Source organism: Ischnura elegans, chromosome 9 (genome assembly GCF_921293095.1).
Source record: "Ischnura elegans chromosome 9, ioIscEleg1.1, whole genome shotgun sequence".
In the NCBI taxonomy this organism is placed as follows: Eukaryota; Metazoa; Arthropoda; class Insecta; order Odonata; family Coenagrionidae; genus Ischnura; species Ischnura elegans.
Window position 1 is genome coordinate 75,893,271 of NC_060254.1, and position 21,119 is coordinate 75,914,389.

The following is a 21,119-nucleotide window of genomic DNA, read 5'->3' on the forward strand; positions in this document are numbered from 1 at the left end:
TGGCATAGGTATATGAAGTGCCAATATATGCGCTCTATGGTTAAAATATTTTTATTTGTGCTTGATGGATTAGAGGTTTTTCCTAGGTAAAAATAATTTTTGGTTTAAAACTAATTAATGGCTTGTTTTATTAAAACTCGTGCCCCTGTGACCCCCTCCTAAAGCTGCTTATGTCTGCAAATATTGGTGTTGCTCGTGAAAAGTTAATTTCTTATTAAAAGAAAATGTTTAACTATTTAAATGATTGACAAAAGCGTTTTCATTTATGGGTTGTATAATAATAACCATTTACCCCTTGGAGGGGGTAAGCTTTGAGTTTGTGGTAATTACTTTAGGCTTAAGCTTTTTACGAGTTTGTGTAACAGCGAAGGCTTATTGAATTTGTTTTAAATTAGAAATATAAACGCGACCGCGAGTAGGTTACATGCTTCATCGATTTTTTTGCCTGTTTTCCTGTGGATTTATGAGACAATCGGATTTAAAAAAAAGATCTGTAATTCGTTGGTAAGAAAGTGTATTTTTTTGGTAAATTTCAGGCTACAAGAATTTCACTTCTCAAGCCACAAATTTCTTCCTCAATAAGGATATTTTTCTACCCATCCCATTCACTCCCCCCCTCCTCCGCTGTAACCCTCCCTTTCCTCCTCCCAAGTGATGTCTGCCTTGGAGAACCCTAATGCCAAGTTTCTAAGGTCAATGACAATTACTGAGGCACAGAGTTCCGCGTGATGAGATGAGAGCGAATTCCTTTTCCTCTAAGTTTCCATTTCTGCGGATTAGTAGCGTGCTTGAACTTGTCCCAAAGCTTGCAATAATTCACCTAATAAAGGAGTGACGGATGCTCTTCATGATTGGGCTAAGCGTGTGCCTTTTGCTTGTGTGTTGACATCTTTCCTTGTGTGTAGGATGGGGGGAATAGCCAATGTCGCAGCAAAGGGGGGAATTCGGGGGATAAACCCCCCCCCCCCAGAGCTCAGAGAAATTTTAAAGTTTACTCCATTTTACGTAATTGGATTAATAGATTGGACTTGTAGAATAGTGTAAGGATTAAGAAAACATCCCTCAGAAAACCATAAAACTCGCCATTTTGAACCATTAATCATAAAAATTTCTGGGGGAGGGCCTCCACACCTCCTTCTCACCCTGGTGGGCACTGCCAAACCCCCAGTGTTAGTTGTGCCTAAAACCCTCCCTAGCCTTAATTCCTAGCTGTGCCCCTAGGAAGAGCAATCCTTTCAATCTATCCATATAGTAGTACTTCCTAGAGGGGTCTTTGATGGTACACGGTAATTTTGATAATTTTTACTAATTGCTACTATGGTAATTTTTTTTCAATATCCACGCATCGGAAAATCATAAATTCCGTGAAGTAAACCATGAATTTCATTTGCATTGTGCCGATTTTAACAGTAACCATTGTTTTTTTTAGCGAAACGGCTTTAATTATTTGTGAATCTTTCCATCTTCCGGTGTGTTCAGGGGCGGTCTGGGGCAATTGGGGGCCCTCGGCTGGGCTGTGGCTCATGATGGGCCCCCCCTTACAGAAAATTTTACGAAATTGGCCGGAAATGGATTTTGATGCCATTCTGACTCTTCGACTGACTTATTCTGACTGAAGCAAAAGTCTTTAAGGAAAATTAGGTCTGGATTGAAACGAAAGTTTTCAACGAATTTTCTTTAAACTCATGTAAAATGATATTAGTAGTATAGGACATGTAACTAAAACATTTTTTATCGAGCAAATTCTTTTAAAAACTGCGCTGTTCAATTTTTCTTTAAATGTTGGTTTCATTTACCTTTTCCGTGCTAAAATGTTACAACTTGAGCGATCAAGGCTCTCCCCCCCTAGTTTTGATCCTGAGTACGCCCTTGACGTTGAACACGGTAATATCTTAATCCGCCATACCTCAACAGCTTTTCTAACCGTCAGTTTCTCGTTCACTTTAGATTTTAGCATTGGACGAGGCACAGGTTTTAACCATCGTAGTGTAAATACACGATAGTTCCAACGATCGCTGGAACAATCGTAATCTGGACGAGGTATAAAAGCAAGGCCCTCGGCGATTGCCGAAAAGCCGACCCGGCCAGACCGCCCCTGGGTGTCTTCCACTTCGAACCGAAGACGCCTGGTGGAACCCCGGCAAAATTGTCGTCAACCTCTGACGACCAACGCCTTGGAAACCCGGACGATGGAGATATCCACGAATCCAGAACGCCACGGAGAAGTATGCCGTGTCCAGCACTTCGTCGTTCGCACGCCGACTTTGGTTAAATATCATCTATTGAGCCTCACCCGGAAAAAGTTATTGGCGTACCATCAGTAGCGGTTACAGAAAAAAATCAAAGGGGAAGGGGGGCAAAAGATATCTAGAGCAACCTATACCAGGGGCGCAGCTAGGAATTAAGGCAAGGGGGGTTTCAGGCGCAACTAATACTGGGGGGTCTGGAGGTGTGGTATACCCGCCAGGGTAAGCGGGAGGTGCGGGGGCCCTCCACCAGAAACAAATTAAGATAAATTGTTAAAAATGTTGGGTTTTACGGCCTTCTGAGGTATGTTTTGTTAATCCTCACACTATTCTAAAAGCAATATTAATCCAATTAAGTAGAATATATTTTACTTAAAAATTTCTCGGAGCTCTGGGGGGGGGTTTGTCCCCCCACAGAGCTCCGAGGTTTTGGTTTGTCCCCCAAAACCCCCCCTCGCTGCGCCACTGACCTATACTTGCATCGTAATAAAAAATAATCAAGCCACATGCAAAGTATAAGAGAGGTTTATTATAAATGATTATACAAGACAATTCCATATTATGATATAAAAGATTGTAGTTCTTCAATGTTTGGCAATGCCGACGGCCCCTCAAGGGGGGGGGGGGGTGGCGCGCCCCCTCCGCCCCATATGTATCCGCTATCAATCCCTTTTACCTGTTGGTCACCACTTGCTAACGTCTCTTTGAAATCGATGTTCAAATCGGGCTATATGAAAACGGAGTCTATTTTCGGTCCGCCGTGTACCTTTACTCCCGGTGGCTAAAAATATCCTGCTGGGGGCATGAAAAATATGACAACACAATAAGCCTTTTTTGCTTCTTTTTTTGCGAGTGTCTCAGTGCTACATAGATGTATTATTTCTCATCCTTCTCCTGTGGATTCTCGGAAGATTGAATTGGCTTCGAGGGTCATTGCTTACGCAGGAAGGGGTTGCCTTCCCTTCCAAAGGCCAACCGAAAGAAAATGTCCTCTGCTTTTGCGGCGAATGCACGCGACTGGGCGTGTAGGAAAAAAACACGACGACAGGGCGATCCCCATAAATCTCTCGTCAATTAAAAAGTAAGAGTGCGTCGGCTGGAGCTTCCATCTCATACTCTCGAGTCCCTCCTCGTCTTCTTTTTTTTCGTGTGGACGGCGGAAAGAGGGGGAAGTGGTCGGGCTGAGTCGGAAACGGACGCCTTGAACTTGAAAGTTTCTCTCCTCTCCCGCCCTCTGACGGCGAGACGAAGCAGCTGGGGAAAGGCCTTGGGCATCCTCCGGTAGATGGGGACACCGCGCCTCTTCTTTCTGGTTCTATCTGGGTCTCTGGCGGGCAGGGATGCCGACTTACAAAAAATATTGGAGGGGTCTAAACCGGGGATCTTACCCCGGGAAATTTTATAAATAGTGAGTTTAAAGTTTTTTTTAGCATTTTAGAAGAGTCATATGATCGACATTAGAACCCTGATAACTCGAATCTCGATATCTTGACACTCTGGGGAAAATCGACAGGTCTGACACATTTTTTCCTCACACCCGTAACGTATTTTTGAGGGGGCTCGGGGCCCCTCAGGCCCCATGGAGACGGCGCCACTACTGGCAGGGATGGCAATCGAAGCGTAAGTCAAAACCAGTAAAATTTCAAAAGTTTCGTTCCCAGGAGCGAAATGTAGAAACAAAACAAAAATGAATAAAACCCGGGGAGCTAATATCAGGATCGATACTAAATAGGAGCCAAAACTACTTTGGATCGAAACTAAACTAAACCTCAGAGCAGTGGGGTAAATAGGAATATGTTTAGGGGGGTTGAGAGGGCTTTGGGGGGAATGAGGGAGATTTTGGGAGGATGAGGGGGTTAGTGGGGGCTTTTCTCCAAGGAAACGGCGAGTTCAGGAAAAATTAAAAAAATAACATGCCTGAAAATGCATTTTACATGATATTGGAACATCCAAATTTAAGCAGATGCAGTTATTATGCATCAAATTCAGACAATATTTTAAAATCCCAGACCTCGTATTTCACAGACATTTTCGTTTCGTTTCACTTGCCATCCCGAGTTTCTGGAGAGATGAATCAATTCCAAATTTCGATTCACGATTTCACCGATTCTTGGACACGGAATCGGAATCGAGAATTGATCGCTTAAAGTCGATTCCGATTCCAGAAAAGATAGATATAATTTGAATTATTAAATTTTATTGAAAGAAATGCTACTGACTTATCGTTCTCGCACCTGTTAGTATAGATAAGAATATCGATGGAATTAAGAATTGGGAGTCGATTTGAAAGAATCGGAATCGAAATATAGTGGAATTGACTCATCCTAAATTCCTGCGGGCATTCAAATGCGTTTTGTCGGGATGTATTCACAGAGGGAAACAGCGGCGTTTCTAGGACTTGGCTTCGGGGCAAGGACCGAAGTAGGGGTCATGAATCCCCACAAAATTTTATAAAAAAATTTAAATTTTAATCTGTTTAAAAGTTTTTGTATTCTTAAGTGTCTAAAATTATTCAAGTGTTCTGTTGTAAGGAATAAGATGTAATTTTAGGCAGTGACGTCATGGAAAAATTAGCAGTGCTGGACGCACTTTCCTTACCTTTTTTTAGACGTGAAATCTTACTCTTTGTGTTTTTTTATTATAAGTTATTATTTGCATTTTATTTAAAAATTTTGAGGCAATAAAATCGATAAAAGTGTCATTTGACTATAATGTCTTTTCTTAACCAGTGCCGGAACGGCGTTCCGGTAACATGACACCACTCATCTCAGACTCAAAAATGCATAATAAACAGGTATTAAATTTTTTTTTCCAGTGAGAACTCCTCTCTCTCTCTGCGGGGATATTCAATCTCCCCCGACCCAGGCCATGAACCCCTCCAAATTTGATGCGGATCTGCCCCTGCTTCGATCCAGGGTCAGAGCAAGGAGTTTTGTCAGGGTGTAGTTGAGGAGGTGGTGGAAATTACACACCCTATGTTTGCTATTCATCATCACTAGTCAACAAACCAAAGATTGAATTTACGCAGCCCTCCATTCCTCTCTCCCTTCCGCTAGCCTATTCATAGCGACTTATTTCTTCTCTTTTACATTCTTCATAACCTTTCCTGTGTAACTCATTCCGGGCCGCTGTTTGCTATTAAGAAGTTTTATTAATATTATTGTTTAATAATTTATAAATCAATAATTATTGTTAAATGGTTTTATTAGAAAAATTAAATAACTTTTCAAAATAAACTTTCCAAATTTTGCCGCCCCCTGAAATCTGCCGCCCGGGGCACGTGTCCTCTCCGCCCCGCCCCAGTTCCGGGCCTTGAGGTGTCACAGGTGTCATGAACCCTCCTCCAAATATTGTCAGAAAGTTTCATTTTTCTCTTTTTTAAACAGTTTTTGCATAATTTATTGTCTAAAATTGTTCGATTGAACCTGTTGTTAGGATCATAAATGAAATATTAGGCTCCTAAATGCGTAAAAAATGGGTATTTAAAAATAAAATACACGGGAGAATCCACCTCTTTTCCGGGGGGGGGGGGGGGGTATTCCATACTTCCTGGACCGAGGTCATGGCCTCCCCCCAAATTTGATGTTGTATCCGCCCCTGATTCGCAGGGGAAATAGTCAGATTGAATAGATCACTCCACGGAGTAGAAATACGCAAAAATTTGCTTTATATTGAGTTCATAAATTGAGGAAGGCTATAAGAATTCGTTAGTTACGAAAATTAACGATTAATTTGAATAAATAAAATGAGCCAATTGTAGAATAAAATAATTACTTTCTGAGTTTTGTACAAGTAATTATGGGGCCCCGACCTCCTCAATGCATTATCAAAAAATCCTTAAATTTCCTGAAATTTTAAACCCTGGAGCAAGTAACGTAAAATGTTTTTCAATATTTTTTGAGAGGCATTGGAATATTCTTTTCGTAACCCATCCTGAAGGAAGGTTTGCCATTGTCACTATTTGTTGTTGTCATGGTAACATGCTTGGCGCACGTTAACGCTAAGTACTTCCGCTCCTACGGAGCGTGTTTCAGCTTTGAAATCGTCGCTGTCCATCTGGAATTTGGCTGGTGTACTGTATCATTATATATGCTCCGTGGCAAGTACTGCCGTTGATTAGGCGCCTTAGGTTAGCACTTGGTGTTGGCCTCCTGAATTTCATTCTGAACCTTATGGGATCCCTAACCACAGGGCATGAACGAACTCTCAAGATATGACTGCGAAAGATGGTGATGGCTCACAATGTGCCGATGATAAATTTTTTGGGGGGTTACTGAACCAAAATCAATTAAATATCCGAGAAAAATGGACGAACAAAGTGTAATAGATGCAAAATTACATGAATTTATGTAATTGAATTTGTGCAAATACTTGAAAAGGTGTAATCGATGAGATATTGCTTGAATTTTTACGAATGCATTGAGTAAATACTTAAGCAAAATTTTAAAATGTGAATATATATAACAGTTGACAAGGGTCTACTGTAACCTTTCAAGATGTTAGCGGAACGTCAGAAGTAGAGAAACAATTTATCAGAACTTAGATTTGGAGTGTGCTTCTCTACGGAAGTGAGGCATTGACGATGACAGCAGCGGAGTAATCAGGGTTGGAGACGTTAGAAATAGGGTGTTACAGAAGAATGATGAAATTTAATGGGTGGACTTAGTGGGCAATGAGGAATCACTTAGAAGAGTATTGAAGAGATGCCTTATGAAAATCTTAATCGGCCGTACCTCGAGGTATGATGGCCTGATGAAGAGAATCACCAGCGTACAAGTGGATGAAAAGAATGGAAAAGGAAGACCTCGAATGTAATACCGGGTGTTTTTAAATTATTAGCGTGGTTTCAACCATGGGTGGCAATAGAAACTAAACGTAAATCAAAACCAGTAAAATTTCAATACTTTCGTACTGGAGAGCGAAATTTAGAAACGTAACGAAGTGGATTTAAACCTTGAGGGCTTAACTCAGGCTCGAAACGAAATCGGAGTCGAAACTACTTCGGGGCGAAACTAAACTAAAACTCTGGAACGGAAACGAAACGTAGATAACGTTTCGCACCGAAGGAACCATGTGCTTCACCTTCGAACAGTTTAGTTTCGACCCACACACCGAGTACGAAGTATGGTTGAATGAAGTAGAGGTTCGGCCTACCGGCTATAGATGCATGGGGCACTCATATTTTTACCACAAGACAGTAGAACGGTGAACAAACACTGGTCATTCAATTTTTTAAGCTCGATGTTTTAACCTCTCCACACGTATGTCAAACGTAACGTCATCATCATCATCATCATCACTGGTCAACAATCCTAGTATTGGTTTGACGCAGCTCTCCACTCAGTTCTCCTATCAGCTAATCTTTTCACACCTACGTAATTCTTCTCTTTCACATCTCTCTTTACTTGTTCCATATATTTTGTCCGAGGTCTTCCTTTTCCATTCTTGCCTTCCACTTGCCCTTCGAAGATTGTCTTCATCAGGCCATCATGTCTCAAGATGTGGCCTATAAGGTTGTTCCGTCTTCTTATTAAGGTTTTCATGAGGCTTCTCTTCTCTCCTACCCTTCTTAGGACTTCCTCGTTACTAACTCGGTCAATCCATTTGATTTTCATCATTCTTCTGTAGTACCCCATTTCAAAGGCCTCTATCCTTGCTTTCTCCGCTGCGGTCATTGTCCATGCCTCACTTCCGTATAGGAGCATACTCCAGATGTAGGTTCTTATGAATTGTTTCTTTACTTCCATATTTAAGTTTCCCGCTGTAAGCAGGTCTCTCTTTTGGTGGAATGCTCTCTTCGCTGGGCTATTCTGCTGATAATTTCTTTCTTGCTTCTCCCGTCACTAGTTATCTTGCTTCCCAAATAACAGAATTCATCCACCTCTATCAGTTTTTGCCTCCCTATTTTAATGTTGGTCTTGACTTCTTCTCTTCTGCTGCATACTAAGATCTTGGTTTTCTTCGTGCTTATGTGTCGAAACTATTCCCCCTTATCCCTCTCCACTCAACTTCTGGGATCGAAACTTAACTATGAACAGCGGAGTTTCGATAAATTTAGTTTTTTTCCCTGGAAGTTAAGTTTCGTCCCGGGTTGAAACGTAACTCCTTGGTGATTTTAATTTCGTGCGGGAATGAAACCCAGGCCTCGTATTATCGTTTCCCTCCGGATCGAAACGAAACATTTTCGTTTCGCTTCTCTTGCCATCCCTGATTTTAACGCTTTCCGATATTTATTATACTAAACTCAACATCCATCATAAAATGAAATTCAAATTACAGTAGATTCCGTTTAGTGGGTCCACCGGTTACTTGGGGCAGCCGCTTAATTGGGGCAGATCTTGAAGAACAGAACCCAATAGAGGAATATCCCAGAGTATTCTCCGCTTAATTGGGACAGTATGTCGCTTTATTGGGCCATGAGTCGGCGACATAGACTCTATACTCGCGACGAAATTAAATTTTTTTGTTTTCAGAATACTATTTTTTTTCCTCCTTTGATTTACTCTTATTTTTCACAAATCTTGCCCAATTCTTGCCCTATTTTGAAAGCTCTTGTTGTTATACTATCCGCAAGAGGATAGGACTTTTCTTTAATAGGACTTATTAAAAGACATTCATGCAGCGTCGCCCGAGGCTGTGAAAAATATTTTTAAATAAATTGTTATAATTCTTAAAAATGATACTAATTAACTAAACTCGCTGATATATGAATCAAATTAATAGATTAATAAGCTTATATTGCATTATATACATTCTTTAGTCTTCTTTCCATCATTTCAACGCTTGTTTATGCCCATATACAGGATAGTTCGCCTAATTGGGGCAGCCGCTTAATTGGGGCAGCCGCTTAATTGGGGCAAAGAGCACAAGTCCCGATATGTCCCAATTAACCGGAATCTACTGCATTTACATGTGCCTTAAAGGGTTCAAGTTGAGTACCATTCGTGATGCAGCAAACATCAAGGCATATGCGAGTTCTTCCTACCATTGATTGGTGTCTCTCGAGTAATCGCCACTAGCGCTTCCTAAGGGATGGTGGCGGAGAAATAGGATGCTTATAAAAAAATGTTTGCCAACAATAAAAACAGTTTGAGTTTCTCTTTCAATTGATGCATCATTTACAGCTGTAAGTAAAGTTTTATAAAAATTATACAGCGTTAAAACTCCGCTATCCATTTTGAAAAACCCGAAATAAGGAGCAGGTAAAGAAGCATGCGAAAGGCAACGAATGCGTGAATGTGAAAACATAAGGTGGTACGGAAATTGAATGGAGGGCCGTGTAAAACCAGCATTAGGACTGTTGACTGGCAAAAATGAACATGATACAAAAAAAATACCGGTCGACGTGGAGTAATGCATCCTTTAAATGCGCCTATGACGTCCTAAGTAACTCACGCACTGAGTGCACTGCAATATACTCCTATGTACTCCTCACCCCTCCCTCGCCGTCAAAGAAGGCCTGACTGACGCCGCGCCGCGCCGCCGGAAGCGTCTTTCTCGCTTTCCAGAGATCTTTCGCACTTCGTCTCTTCTCCGGAATCCCATTAGCGACCCTGACCTACCGTAAAGCTCTGGCGGCAAAAATCCTCCAATCTGGAGGTCGCGAGTCCCGAGCGCGCGCGAACGAAGTCGATTGCCGTCGAAGCTGGCGCGTGGCGAAATGGTTATTATGGCGCCGCGTCTACGGTCATATAAGCGAACAAAGGTCACGGGCGGTTGGTTATTAGTGCAAAATGTGACCTCGGGTTTGATGTAGATTTATGGTAACGTCGACGTGTGAAAGACGACCCTGCCAATGTCGTCACTGTCATTCTCTTGAGTGAAGCTTATAATCTATTGATGCATTGCGGCCTTCTCCACTACTTGCTAAAATGAGTTTGGTTTTAGCCGACCTTGGAGACATAATTTTTATTGCATTGACTAACCTTGATAGCAAATGCCGTTAAATAAAAGAATGTACACGTAACCAACTTGGAACCACCACTAGAATAGGAGTTCAGTTTTGGACAAGAAGACTTGGAAAATAAAAATTCGCTTCACGTGACTTTATTTCCGCAGAGAATATACGAGATATTACATTAGACGGTTTTATTAAATTATGGTTTTCAGCAGGAATTCTATTTAAAAATGAGTTCTTGATTAAAATATAGCTACGTATAAAAAAATATGATTGTAGAATGAGAATTCAATTCCTTTGGTCGAGAGAAAATACGGAAGAATGCCGATATATTTTATTTTGGTATGATTTATTGATGAACATTTTTACTATTTCAGCTTGATCAGTGATTGAATAAATATTTATGTGGAAAAACAAAGTTCAATTTTCATTCATTATGAGTAAATTCCACAAAGTGACGCCTCAAACCATCAACACTATTTCAGCTGATGATATAAAATCAGTCTCCATTTTAACGATACTTAAAAGGTTTAGAACCACCCGAAAGTTGTCAATTAGTAATTTTACGTGTGTTTGCTCTTGCTAAGGATCGGTGATGGAGCACAAGATGAGACTTTCGTGATAAAATACTCATAAAATCAAACTACTCTTCAAATAAATGTTTTAGCTTTCACTCTTGATAAAAATATGTTCTCCAATTTTTTATTAGTGGAATTTTATTCCTCCGTCAAAGTATTGTGGATCGATTAACTCCGCTTGAAAGGGCTATTTTTGCTGGAATATTCACTTAAGAGTGGCGAAGAGGTGATAATTTTACGTAGAAGTATGGTAGGTCTGGCTGATTTGTTGCTATCCTTTTATCAAGTAGAAAATTGACTTGTTAGTTTGAAGAAATCGGAATATGATATCACTTTCCATAAAATATCAAATCCTTCGGTTAAAATCATAACAATTGGCTCCTCGTCCACACTTATGCTAAATTTACTAATGTCTAGATAATTTAGAACTTTTGTCTCCGTTTAAGAACAAAAAAACGTTCACTTCCCTAATTTTGTTTTGTTAAAAAATTGATACAAAATTTTTGTTTAAAATTTGGTATCAATTTTATCTATAAATTTTCAAGCTCCACAGGGTAATTACAGAGAAAGATAGTAAGTAGTGCAAATCTTACGTTTCAAAACGTTTTCTCGCGGAAGACGTGGGAGAACGAGATTTGCCATTCCATCTGAAAAAAGTAGTTGTTTCTCCTTTGAGCGCAATCTTCCCATCGAAATTTCAGGTCCCTCCCTTTCCTCGTAATCTTTTTTACGTTCTGTTCTTTCTCGTGCGCATCTCGGTCCATCTCCTTCCTCCATCAACACGTACATCTCTCCCACATCCTGTCCCACCCATTTTTTTGATTGTGGTTGATATTGGGAGGAGGTAAGTCTGGGTCCTCGAAATGAGTTCTGTGGGCAGGTGAAGGTGGGCGGTGAATAATGCAGCACCGAATGAGTACAGAAAGTTTTTGGGAGTGGTTAAAGGAACATTTCCTGCGCTTTTTTGGTATCAAATATTGAAGTGTCTTTTGATTAATTACGTGAGGCGTTTATAGGGGGAGGGGTTCAAGCTGTTTGTCACCTAAACTAACGTGGGAGAAAGGGGAGTCCTGGCAAAGTTCATGTAATTTTTTTCCGCAAGAAAAAATGTAAAATATGATTATAGACTACGATCCTAGTAAACTTAAATACTGTTCTTGACTAATCTAAACCAAAAATAATTCTGAAAATTGTTTTTTTAAATCAATCGAACGCAATCAAGCATGGATTAACGTATTTACACAGAAAATACGCATTTTTGAGCAATCACAAGTGAGATTACAGGGAGGGGGTCGAGCCAAATCTCACGATATCTCACTTAGAGGAGAGGATCCAAAAATTGCCAAAATCATCTTACGTAATTAGCGGAAGTCCCCTTTGACGCAGTGTTTATGTAACGTATGAGCTACATAGTAGAGAAGTTTCGCGATTAATTTGAACACGAACGTTTTTCAGAAAATATCCCCCCTGGTTTTGTACCCTCCCGGACAAAATTACGGGCTACGCCACTGTCCGAAGGTAGATCATATTGAAAGGGCTCGGTCATTCGGCCAACTTTAACAACTAATGGCTGCCGTTTGTTTCTTGAGGATTGTTTTTTTTTCGGTGATATCTAGCCTACTTAAATTACCTAGGAATACCAAAAAGTCATTGGTTTCCGGGCTTTCTGGCTATTACAGGGTGTGGACTAATGGCTGCCACAATGACTATGGTGCCAATATAGTACTTCTCCACGATGTTCGAATTCCTCATTACCGTCGATTTTTTTTTTACCTCTAAATGCCTTCAAAAAGTAGATACATAGAGGGAGTTGGCTACATGTAGTAAGTATGCAGATAGAAAATTTAGCGTTTCCATTATATTTCCTAGGATCTGAAACAATTTTAGAGGGGATCCACTATTCTATGGCATTTTGTCGTATCTCGTCTCGTCCACCCCAAACAGTTTATGAATCAGTCAGTCAGTGGTCGGCAGTGGGTTTTATAGTAGATATAGATTTATAAAAGTCCTAATTTCATGGAAAAATATTTCCTTATACCATAGAGTAAGTATATACTTCTTCTATGGTTATACCTACTTGGTGCTGTTTACCGAAATTGATATTCGTGGCAAAAATACGCCTAATTCATAGCTCGTGGGAATATGCTTGAAATTGGAATTCGTCTCCTTCTTATCTCTTTCTGTTTCCGTCCTGCGAGGACAAGAAGAAGAATATAGCCTGTTTGCCTTGCACTCTTCCAATTGTTCCAGCCCTCTCTTTCGATGCTGAAAGCAGTGTAGAAATATTTCGCATCCGTGTTCGACGAGGAAAAAAAATCTTCCCACAATCCCTACTCCGTTTACTTTTTTTCCTCCCTTAACCCCTCCTCTACTTTTTTTACATGCATTTCCCGAGTGCTTCAAGCTATCAAGACGCCTCACGGCAAATAAAGCTATCGCCCCCGTAGAGACGGAAAGAAAGGAGACGCCATTCGCGTATTCAAGCCTCGCCCATCGGACTCGTCGAGGTTCGTGGAATCTATGTCGGTTGTAAAATAAAGAGCCATCAAGGTTGATTCATCGCTGTTTGCTCATAAGGTTCGCGCTCACAATGAACTCAAAAAGTGAGCATCCAATGGGAAGATCATCCTCTTCCTGAGATCTGTTTGCGATGATCACGTCTGTATTTGAATGGGGAATTTATGGAATGAAGGGTCCGGTTTTATTTCCTTTTCTCTGGAAGTGAAACGTGTGGCGGCTAAATTGAGTCGTTTCCCATGCGGTTTTATTTTGATTTTATGATGAGGGCGGGATGAAGATCGTCTCAGAGACACTGATTTAAGTCATTAAAATTTATCGAGTGAAGAAGATACGTTTAACGGCTTAAGTGATGAGGCGAGAAAATGGAGACGCTGAAAAAAAGTTAAAGGATTCATTGAAAATACAGTTAAATGAAGGAGGCTCAAGAAAATGGCGATGAAGCGTTATTTTTCTTGTCGTTTCTCGCCCATTATATTCGGCGGCGTCTGCAGGCAGCGGTATCTCGTTCATTGTGACTTTCGCCATTAACCGTAGTGGAAGTGGTATTTTTTGGTTGACAATCGTCTCCAATGCAATAAATATGTGGTGTTTACTTGATTTAATGGCTCAGTTACACATTACTGCTGTGTATTTCTTCATGAAAAGTGGAAATCGATGACTGGTAGCGCTGCGAGTGGCGATTTTTGAAATCTGATTTTGATGCGCGCGGGGCGACAACAATTCTAGCGGGGGACTTGGGGATTCTCTAAAGTTCGCGAAAGAGCAATGGTAATGCTATTTGAGGATAGAATGGAGACAAGGGGGTTTAAATTATTTTCCTTACTTTAAAGGAGCATAGTAGCTTAGTGGGTAGGATACTAGGCAGCTGATCGAATGTTTAAATTTATCGCTTTAAATTTCATGTTGTAGCCTTCATACATCCCCATATACAAGAACCTGTCCATTCCATTTGCTTCCTCAAAGTTTTCGGTGGAAAATGGAAATGACATATACAATTGTATTGTAGTTATGATGTTGTTTCCATTCTCAGCTCATACCCTACCCTGAAAAATAACCCTAACTAAAGACATTGTCGTATGTTTTAATTTATAATGAAATAGGGAAAAAATGACCTAAGAATGGAAAAGGGATTATAACCATATCCTTTCCATTTTCAACCTCGAAGTTAGACAACAGACAGCACTCAATGCCAGTGGCGTAGCGAGTGGGGGGTTTGGGGGATAAATCCCCCCCGCAGAGCTCAGGGAAATTTTTTAAGTTTAATCCATTTTACGTAATTGCATTACTATTACTTATAGAATAGTAACTATTAATAAAATACCACTCATAAAGCCGTCAAACTCACCAAATATTTAAAAAAAATTCTGGGGGACGGCCCGCGCACCTCCTGCTTACCCTGGCGGGTACTCTATAACCCCCAAACCCCCAATATTGGTTGCGCCTAAACCCCCCCCAGCCTTACTTCATAGCTGCACCCCTGATCAATGCAATTGCTTGACGATAAGGATTCTATCTCAGAATTAAGAGAAAATTGCTTGTATTTACATTCTTCCCTGTTTGAGTGACAAATTGCTGCAGTTCACTGAAGATTACAGTAGTTTTTCCACCATGAGTAAAAACTCGTTGCGTGAAGGGTGAAGCAGTGGATTTTATTTTCTCATATTTTTCGACTGCAGTTTGCATCATTGTACAGTAGACTCCAGTACGGCAAATTCTAATCTTCAAAATACAATCCACTCCATTTTTGACCGTCCTCATATTCAGTATTTCCTCACCAAAATATATGGGCCAAGGTCCACCCTAAAATAGCCAACTTTGATTCAGGTGATTAGTTACCTGGTTTTGGAAGATCGCTTTTCTCGTGAGTCGAAGAAAAATGGCATTCGGTTCAATTTATATGATAATTTTGTTGTATTGAGCATTCGTGTCCTATTCGACCACGGTATCTAAAGTTTTTGGTTGTAATATTGCCTATGGAATGTGATAGATAGGAGATAAAAACCCGCTATTTATCAATGATGGGGTATGATTCATTCGTGAATAAGTAGGCCCTAATAACAGAAAATCCAAGTCCATTGTTCTTCTTCTTAGTTTTATGGTATCATAATGAGCTTTTTGGCTCATATATTTCGAAGTCCATGGAGCGCTTATTCATCTCTATGTCCCAAACAGTTCCCATCGACTTCTTCCAGTCCAGGTGAAAAACTAGAAATCTTCGTGAACATGGAGTCGTAACGATACCAATAGACTCATAAAATATTGTCTTGAGTATCACGTTTTCTCTTAATCATAGACTACTGGTATCTACGAATTATCCCATCACGAGGCCAAAAAATAGTTGCTTTAGTTGGACGGTTGTATTATGGCTTAATCGTATACCGATCCGTATCATCTTATATTTTAAATCCCTACTATTCTATAGTCTAGCATCGTCTATAGATTGGTTTTTAGGATTTTATCGACATTTTAGGTGTTAATGGTTGCCCATTGACTGTAGTCGGATGATAAATCAGTGTTAAATCACGGTAGTTATATTTATCCGGCAGTTTTTCTTTTCGCTGCAAATTATGCTCTTAATTAGTCTTTAAACTTGCTTATCCTCAGCGAGAGTATAAATTACCGTCCGCCAATCTTTCTCGAGATTCGAATACTTTTCGTCCATGAATCAAGAGTGTTCCAAGCGAGGATAGGTTGGGTCATATTTTATACGTCCTCATACGTCCGAACCTCTAATGAGTATCATGATTATGGACCATTCCAGTTTGAATTACTGGATGGGCGTTTGGCGGCTGATGTAATTCCCCGACTTAATCCGAGACTAAGCTAGATTTAGCGAAACTATTTTTTTTCTATTTGCACGTAAAGAATGGGGCGCGGTAATTACCTTCATACGTGACACTGACCTTATTTCGCTAGTTTCTTAACAAAAAATAACCGCCACTGAGAAAATAACCTGCGAGTAAGTGTTCTTTCGGATATGTTTAATGTTAAGGATTTTTGCGTAGACTTGGAATGAGAGAAAGGAATAAGTAAAAAAAGTAGGAGTATAAACGTTGTCATTATGTTTTAACCCTGTGAAACGAATTTTTGGGTATCGGGTTGGTGTAATGGTGTAAACTTAAGTATAAACTCTGTAAATATAATCAGTAATTTAGAAAACGGTATCTATAATTTACTTATGCATAGGATATCTTAGCTCAATTTATCCCAGAACTTGTGCATTAAAAATGATCTTGTGATATATGTATTACGAAGAGTTTTATTGTTACTTATGTCATTTCATAGTGTCGTAGTGGCCATTGCGTGTCGCTTGCGTTTGATATGGTTTTTACGTATCATTTGGAGAAAATAACGCTAAAAAGACATTAGTTATTGAAACGTGCAGAGTGCAATGTAATGATTGTTTCTTACCTTCTCTTATTTTCATTGACAGAAATTAATTAGGATGTTTATCGGAGGAACAAAAGTACCTACTAATGAAACTTTTCTAACTAATGAAAATAAAGGAATTTAAGTACCTAATAAGAAAATATCTCCATACGTTGTGTATATATTGTATCTTCTATTGTGTCACTGTTTGAGAAATTTTTGCAAGTACTACGGACAAGATTCATTTGTAGCTACCGTTTTTTTATTCTGGGAATTGTTAAGGCAGTGGCTCGTGTTTTGAATGATATGAGCAGAAGTTTTTGATGCATAAAGCGTAGTCATATTTTTATTCAAAATTGGCGTCTATTAACGTGATCAGAAAGTTTTTCTGCGCATATTATGGCATACCTTGTTTTAAAATATTGACAATACATGTGGAAAATAGGACACTTACGGTATCTATTATCCCTAATGGATTCGATAAGTGAAAACTTCTTCCTCTTCAGTCCAAAGGAAGGACGCATCTGACACGAATATCGGTTGGCCTTGGGAAAGTGTACGAGCATGGGAGCCCCAAAAAGATACTGCCGACATATTTTATCCATCGATTGGGCATTATAAACGAGGGAGTACACCGTGAGAGGCTCAAGGAAAGGTACCCGATCTGGTTCTCAATTACATGAAAAAATTGTACAATCCGCCGCTCCTTCAACTCTGTATTGGATTCTACTCATTGAATCAAGTTCGCAGCTATTATATTTAACAATGAAATAGGATGGCTAATAAAAATATTTTTAGTTGAAAATATTATAAAGGGTTCAGTTACATTTTAGGAATCAGTATTATGCAACCACTGTTAGTCTTCAAAAAACCTGACAGATTTTCCAGAGATCACTTCTTGTAACATAATATGTAAAGGAATATAAAGAAATGATTTCAAGCTAGGTAACAAGATTTCGCATTATAACCCTGGAATTATATGTTGTGTGCTTAGCTGTAGAAGTTTTAGCACTTGTTCGACGGATATCCTTTCGAAATCCTTTAGGTATATAATGGTTTTCTCGGCGATGGCTCGCGAAGTTAATTAAGGTATGAACCCGTCGTAAAAAGCTACTGATAACGCGTTTACGTTTATGTAATATCATTTCTATAAATAAACTAGGCATATATTATGTAATATTTTTATGCTAAAGGACGCCGTAATTAAAAATTACTGATTTTAATAAGGAGACGTTGATATTAAGTAATTAGTACATTCATCACTCCCCTCGTTGGTAGGTAGAAAAGCAAAAGGATGCGGATTAAAAAAGTAGAATCTTTTGACTTTTTGGGGTTCAATGCGAGACGAATGGCGTGAACAGGGTGTTTCAGGAGGAACCTGCAATACTTCAGGACGTGGTAGGAGAGACGATTTTAAGCATTTTTTGTCGGTAAACATGGGATCGCATCTCCTTGGTTACTGAGCTATGGCAACGCAAACATTAATATGGATGCACTATGTAGTTACCATGAAAACAGTTCGTCTGCAGTTTTTTTGACATTTTGTTCAATACTCTTGATTTTTAAGCACGTAAAGTAATCAATTCTGGACAAAATTGTGGATTACCAATGTCTGAAGCATTTAAGCTCAAAATGGGTGAGATTGCGCAATCGTATCGCTGATATTCGCTCTAAACTTTCGTTTAATTAAGCTCAAAGATTGAGACGGTCAGAGAAGTTACAAAAAAATATATATATACCCCCACTCCTCTCTACCAGTTCCTACACATTGTCTGTCACAAGACTCCATCTTCAATCAATGCTACAAAGTATCCATTATTGCCTCCCTCCCTCCCACCGACTCCGCCCTCAACCTCCACACCCTCGAATTGGCTTGCATTTGGCACTTTCAAGCCAATAGCTTTCCGGGTTTGAACGTGGCACCCTAACGTCTATTCCTAACCCCCCCTCCCCATACACCTCTCCCCTTTCCCCTCTTTTCCCTTTTCCAACACTCTCCTTTCCTCACCATTCTTACTTTAACTGAAGAAGAAGTCTCAAGTGCTACGAAAGCTTCGAGTTTATTTTTCCAGTGTGAGTGTATCTTTTTTGTGTCTCTGTGTTTATTGATATTGACTTATATATATAAACAAAACAATATCTTCTCCTTTGAATAACTTAAAACATTCTGCAAAAAATTTAACGATATGCGAATTTCTGAATTGAAAAAAAACGGCGGGGACTCAATTGCCAACGTAATAGTTCGCGTCAATGATGATTTCGAATGATCACCCTGAGATTATCTGTTGTGTGCTGAACTGTAAAACTTTTAACACTTGTTCGACGGATATTCATGCCAGGAATCCTGTAGGCATATAATGCTTTTCTCGGTGATCGCTCGCGACGTCAATTAAGGTACGAACCCGTCTCGCTCAGACAACAACAACCGCGAGACGCCACACTAAATAAAGTTTTAATGGTTCATAAAATTCCCCATCCACGGTAGTGTTTAGCGTCGGGCGGGAAATAAATCCTCAAGCGGTGTAGTGGGGTCGGTCATCACGAAGTGTGGTAGTCAAGAGGCGGTGATGCTGAAAACCAGCCACGATGCACGAGGGATGGAGTGGAATAGGGAGGGGGGGAGGGGAAAGATAGGCTATAAGACAGGAGGAACGGGTCCTGGAAGAAGGATCAGCTCGGACCACGGTGCTTTTCTCGGTAATTTTTTTATTTTTTGACTCTAAAAGCGAGGAGATAACTCAATAGTAACAGTGGAAAATAAATACAGGCTTGAAATTTTGAATAATTCACTAGATTTTTATGTATCGCAGGTGTGAATTCTAATTTGAGGGATAAAAGGGATGAGGGATATTTATAAATTTTTCACAGTGGAAAGTTCATAGTTATTGTATTATGTAGCGAGTCAGTGGCTCCAATGAGTGACGCCGTAATTAAAAAATACTAAATTTAACAAGCAGATGTTTATGAATGAAGCATAGTAACTAATTAGTTGGCTCATCAATACCCTCGTTGGTTCGAAGAATCTTGTACACGGGTGTTCAGGAGGAAAATTTTAGGAATTTGTTATCCATAAACATGGTGTCGAAAATCCTTTGTTACTCATGAGCTATGGCAATGCAAACATTTTTTGGATGCACTTTGCAGTTACTATGGAGATGGGTTTTCATGAGTTTCTAGCCTTTTCGTCATTTAATTTAATACACTGAATTTTTAATCAGTCGTGACGAGGACCTTGCGAGAGGTTATGAGTTTCATTTAATTTTTTTTCATATCGAAGCAGGAAAAAGTATGGACAGACCTAATACCTGGCAGAAAAGCATGTTGATGAAAGCTCACCCCAACCTAACATCCTCAAGTTTAGCTGAAGGGGGCAACATAGAAAGTTTTACCTTAAGTACTCGTCATTTTAAGGAAGCTCTCTGATTACCGTGTCGGTGGCAACCACGTTCCACTTTTCTCCGCCCTCTCCCATGACGGAGCTGCAGGTAAGCGTATAGAAACATCTAGTTAAGTATTAAGTGTATTTAAGTATTATTGTATATATTTCTAAGTAAGTATTTAACATCATCAATTTCATCATTTACGACCGCCATCAGGAAACTTCCTCTTTAAATCCCTCTTTCTTTCTCCGCCCTTCCCAAATAGCATATGAGGCGTTCATAGAAGTGGAGTATTACGTGATATCTGAGTGTATTTAATCAAGTTTTTTTGTCGTTGTTTCTTGCTACACTTTATTATTTAGCCATTTGTTTAAAAATCCAATGTAAAAGGTCTCATGTACTGTTTTTGGGTTTATTGCAAATAAACAAATGAATAAATAAATACATAATTTTTGTTTATATTTTCAATATTTTAAGAAGTGAATGAGACTTAAATGGAATGTACAGCGATATACCGCCTGTAGCAGCCTGCATACCAATAGGGTAGTTTCCTTCATCAAAGAAGACGAAAGGCATTGATTGCGATTCGTTACCCACCACTGGTGTATTCATAATATACAAATTATTTCGTTTTAGAAATACCAGTTTAGACGAAAGGCAATGGTCCATTTTTATCCTCATTTGAAAAGGGCCAGACTGGCGCCCATGCGATGCCACTCCACGTGACGTCACAGGGACCTAGTTTCTATAGGAGAAGATAGGAGTTATACATCGTCTGAGGTTACCAATGCATGCATGAGGCGCAGAGCTCAGGGAAACATGTCTTAATAATAACTTATTAAAAATGGCTAAGGTCGGAAAGTTTTCTTCATTTGATAAGGTATTAATAATCCTTATTTAAGCCAAGCGCTACCAGCCAGCAGGGTACTCAGCTACCCGCTAGCAGCCTGCGTCGTATCAGCGCTAGGCCTCGCCTCAAGGTCACCTCACAGGGCGGCAGCGGGAACCAGAAATACGTCACACGGAGAGATTTCCCGGCATTCATACTTGCGCGTCGCGTTTTCGCGCGCTTGAAAATTTTCACTTTTCATTTAATCGCGCAAAATAGATATTGTCATTTAAAAATCTA

The 21,119-nt window shown here is 39.8% G+C and overlaps 1 protein-coding gene across 2 annotated transcripts in view; it reads right to left on the minus strand.

The window, feature by feature from the left end:
- LOC124165232 (cartilage oligomeric matrix protein) overlaps positions 1 to 21,119 on the minus strand; it is a 248,320-nt gene that overhangs the window by 32,582 nt on the left and 194,619 nt on the right. The window lies entirely within an intron of this gene.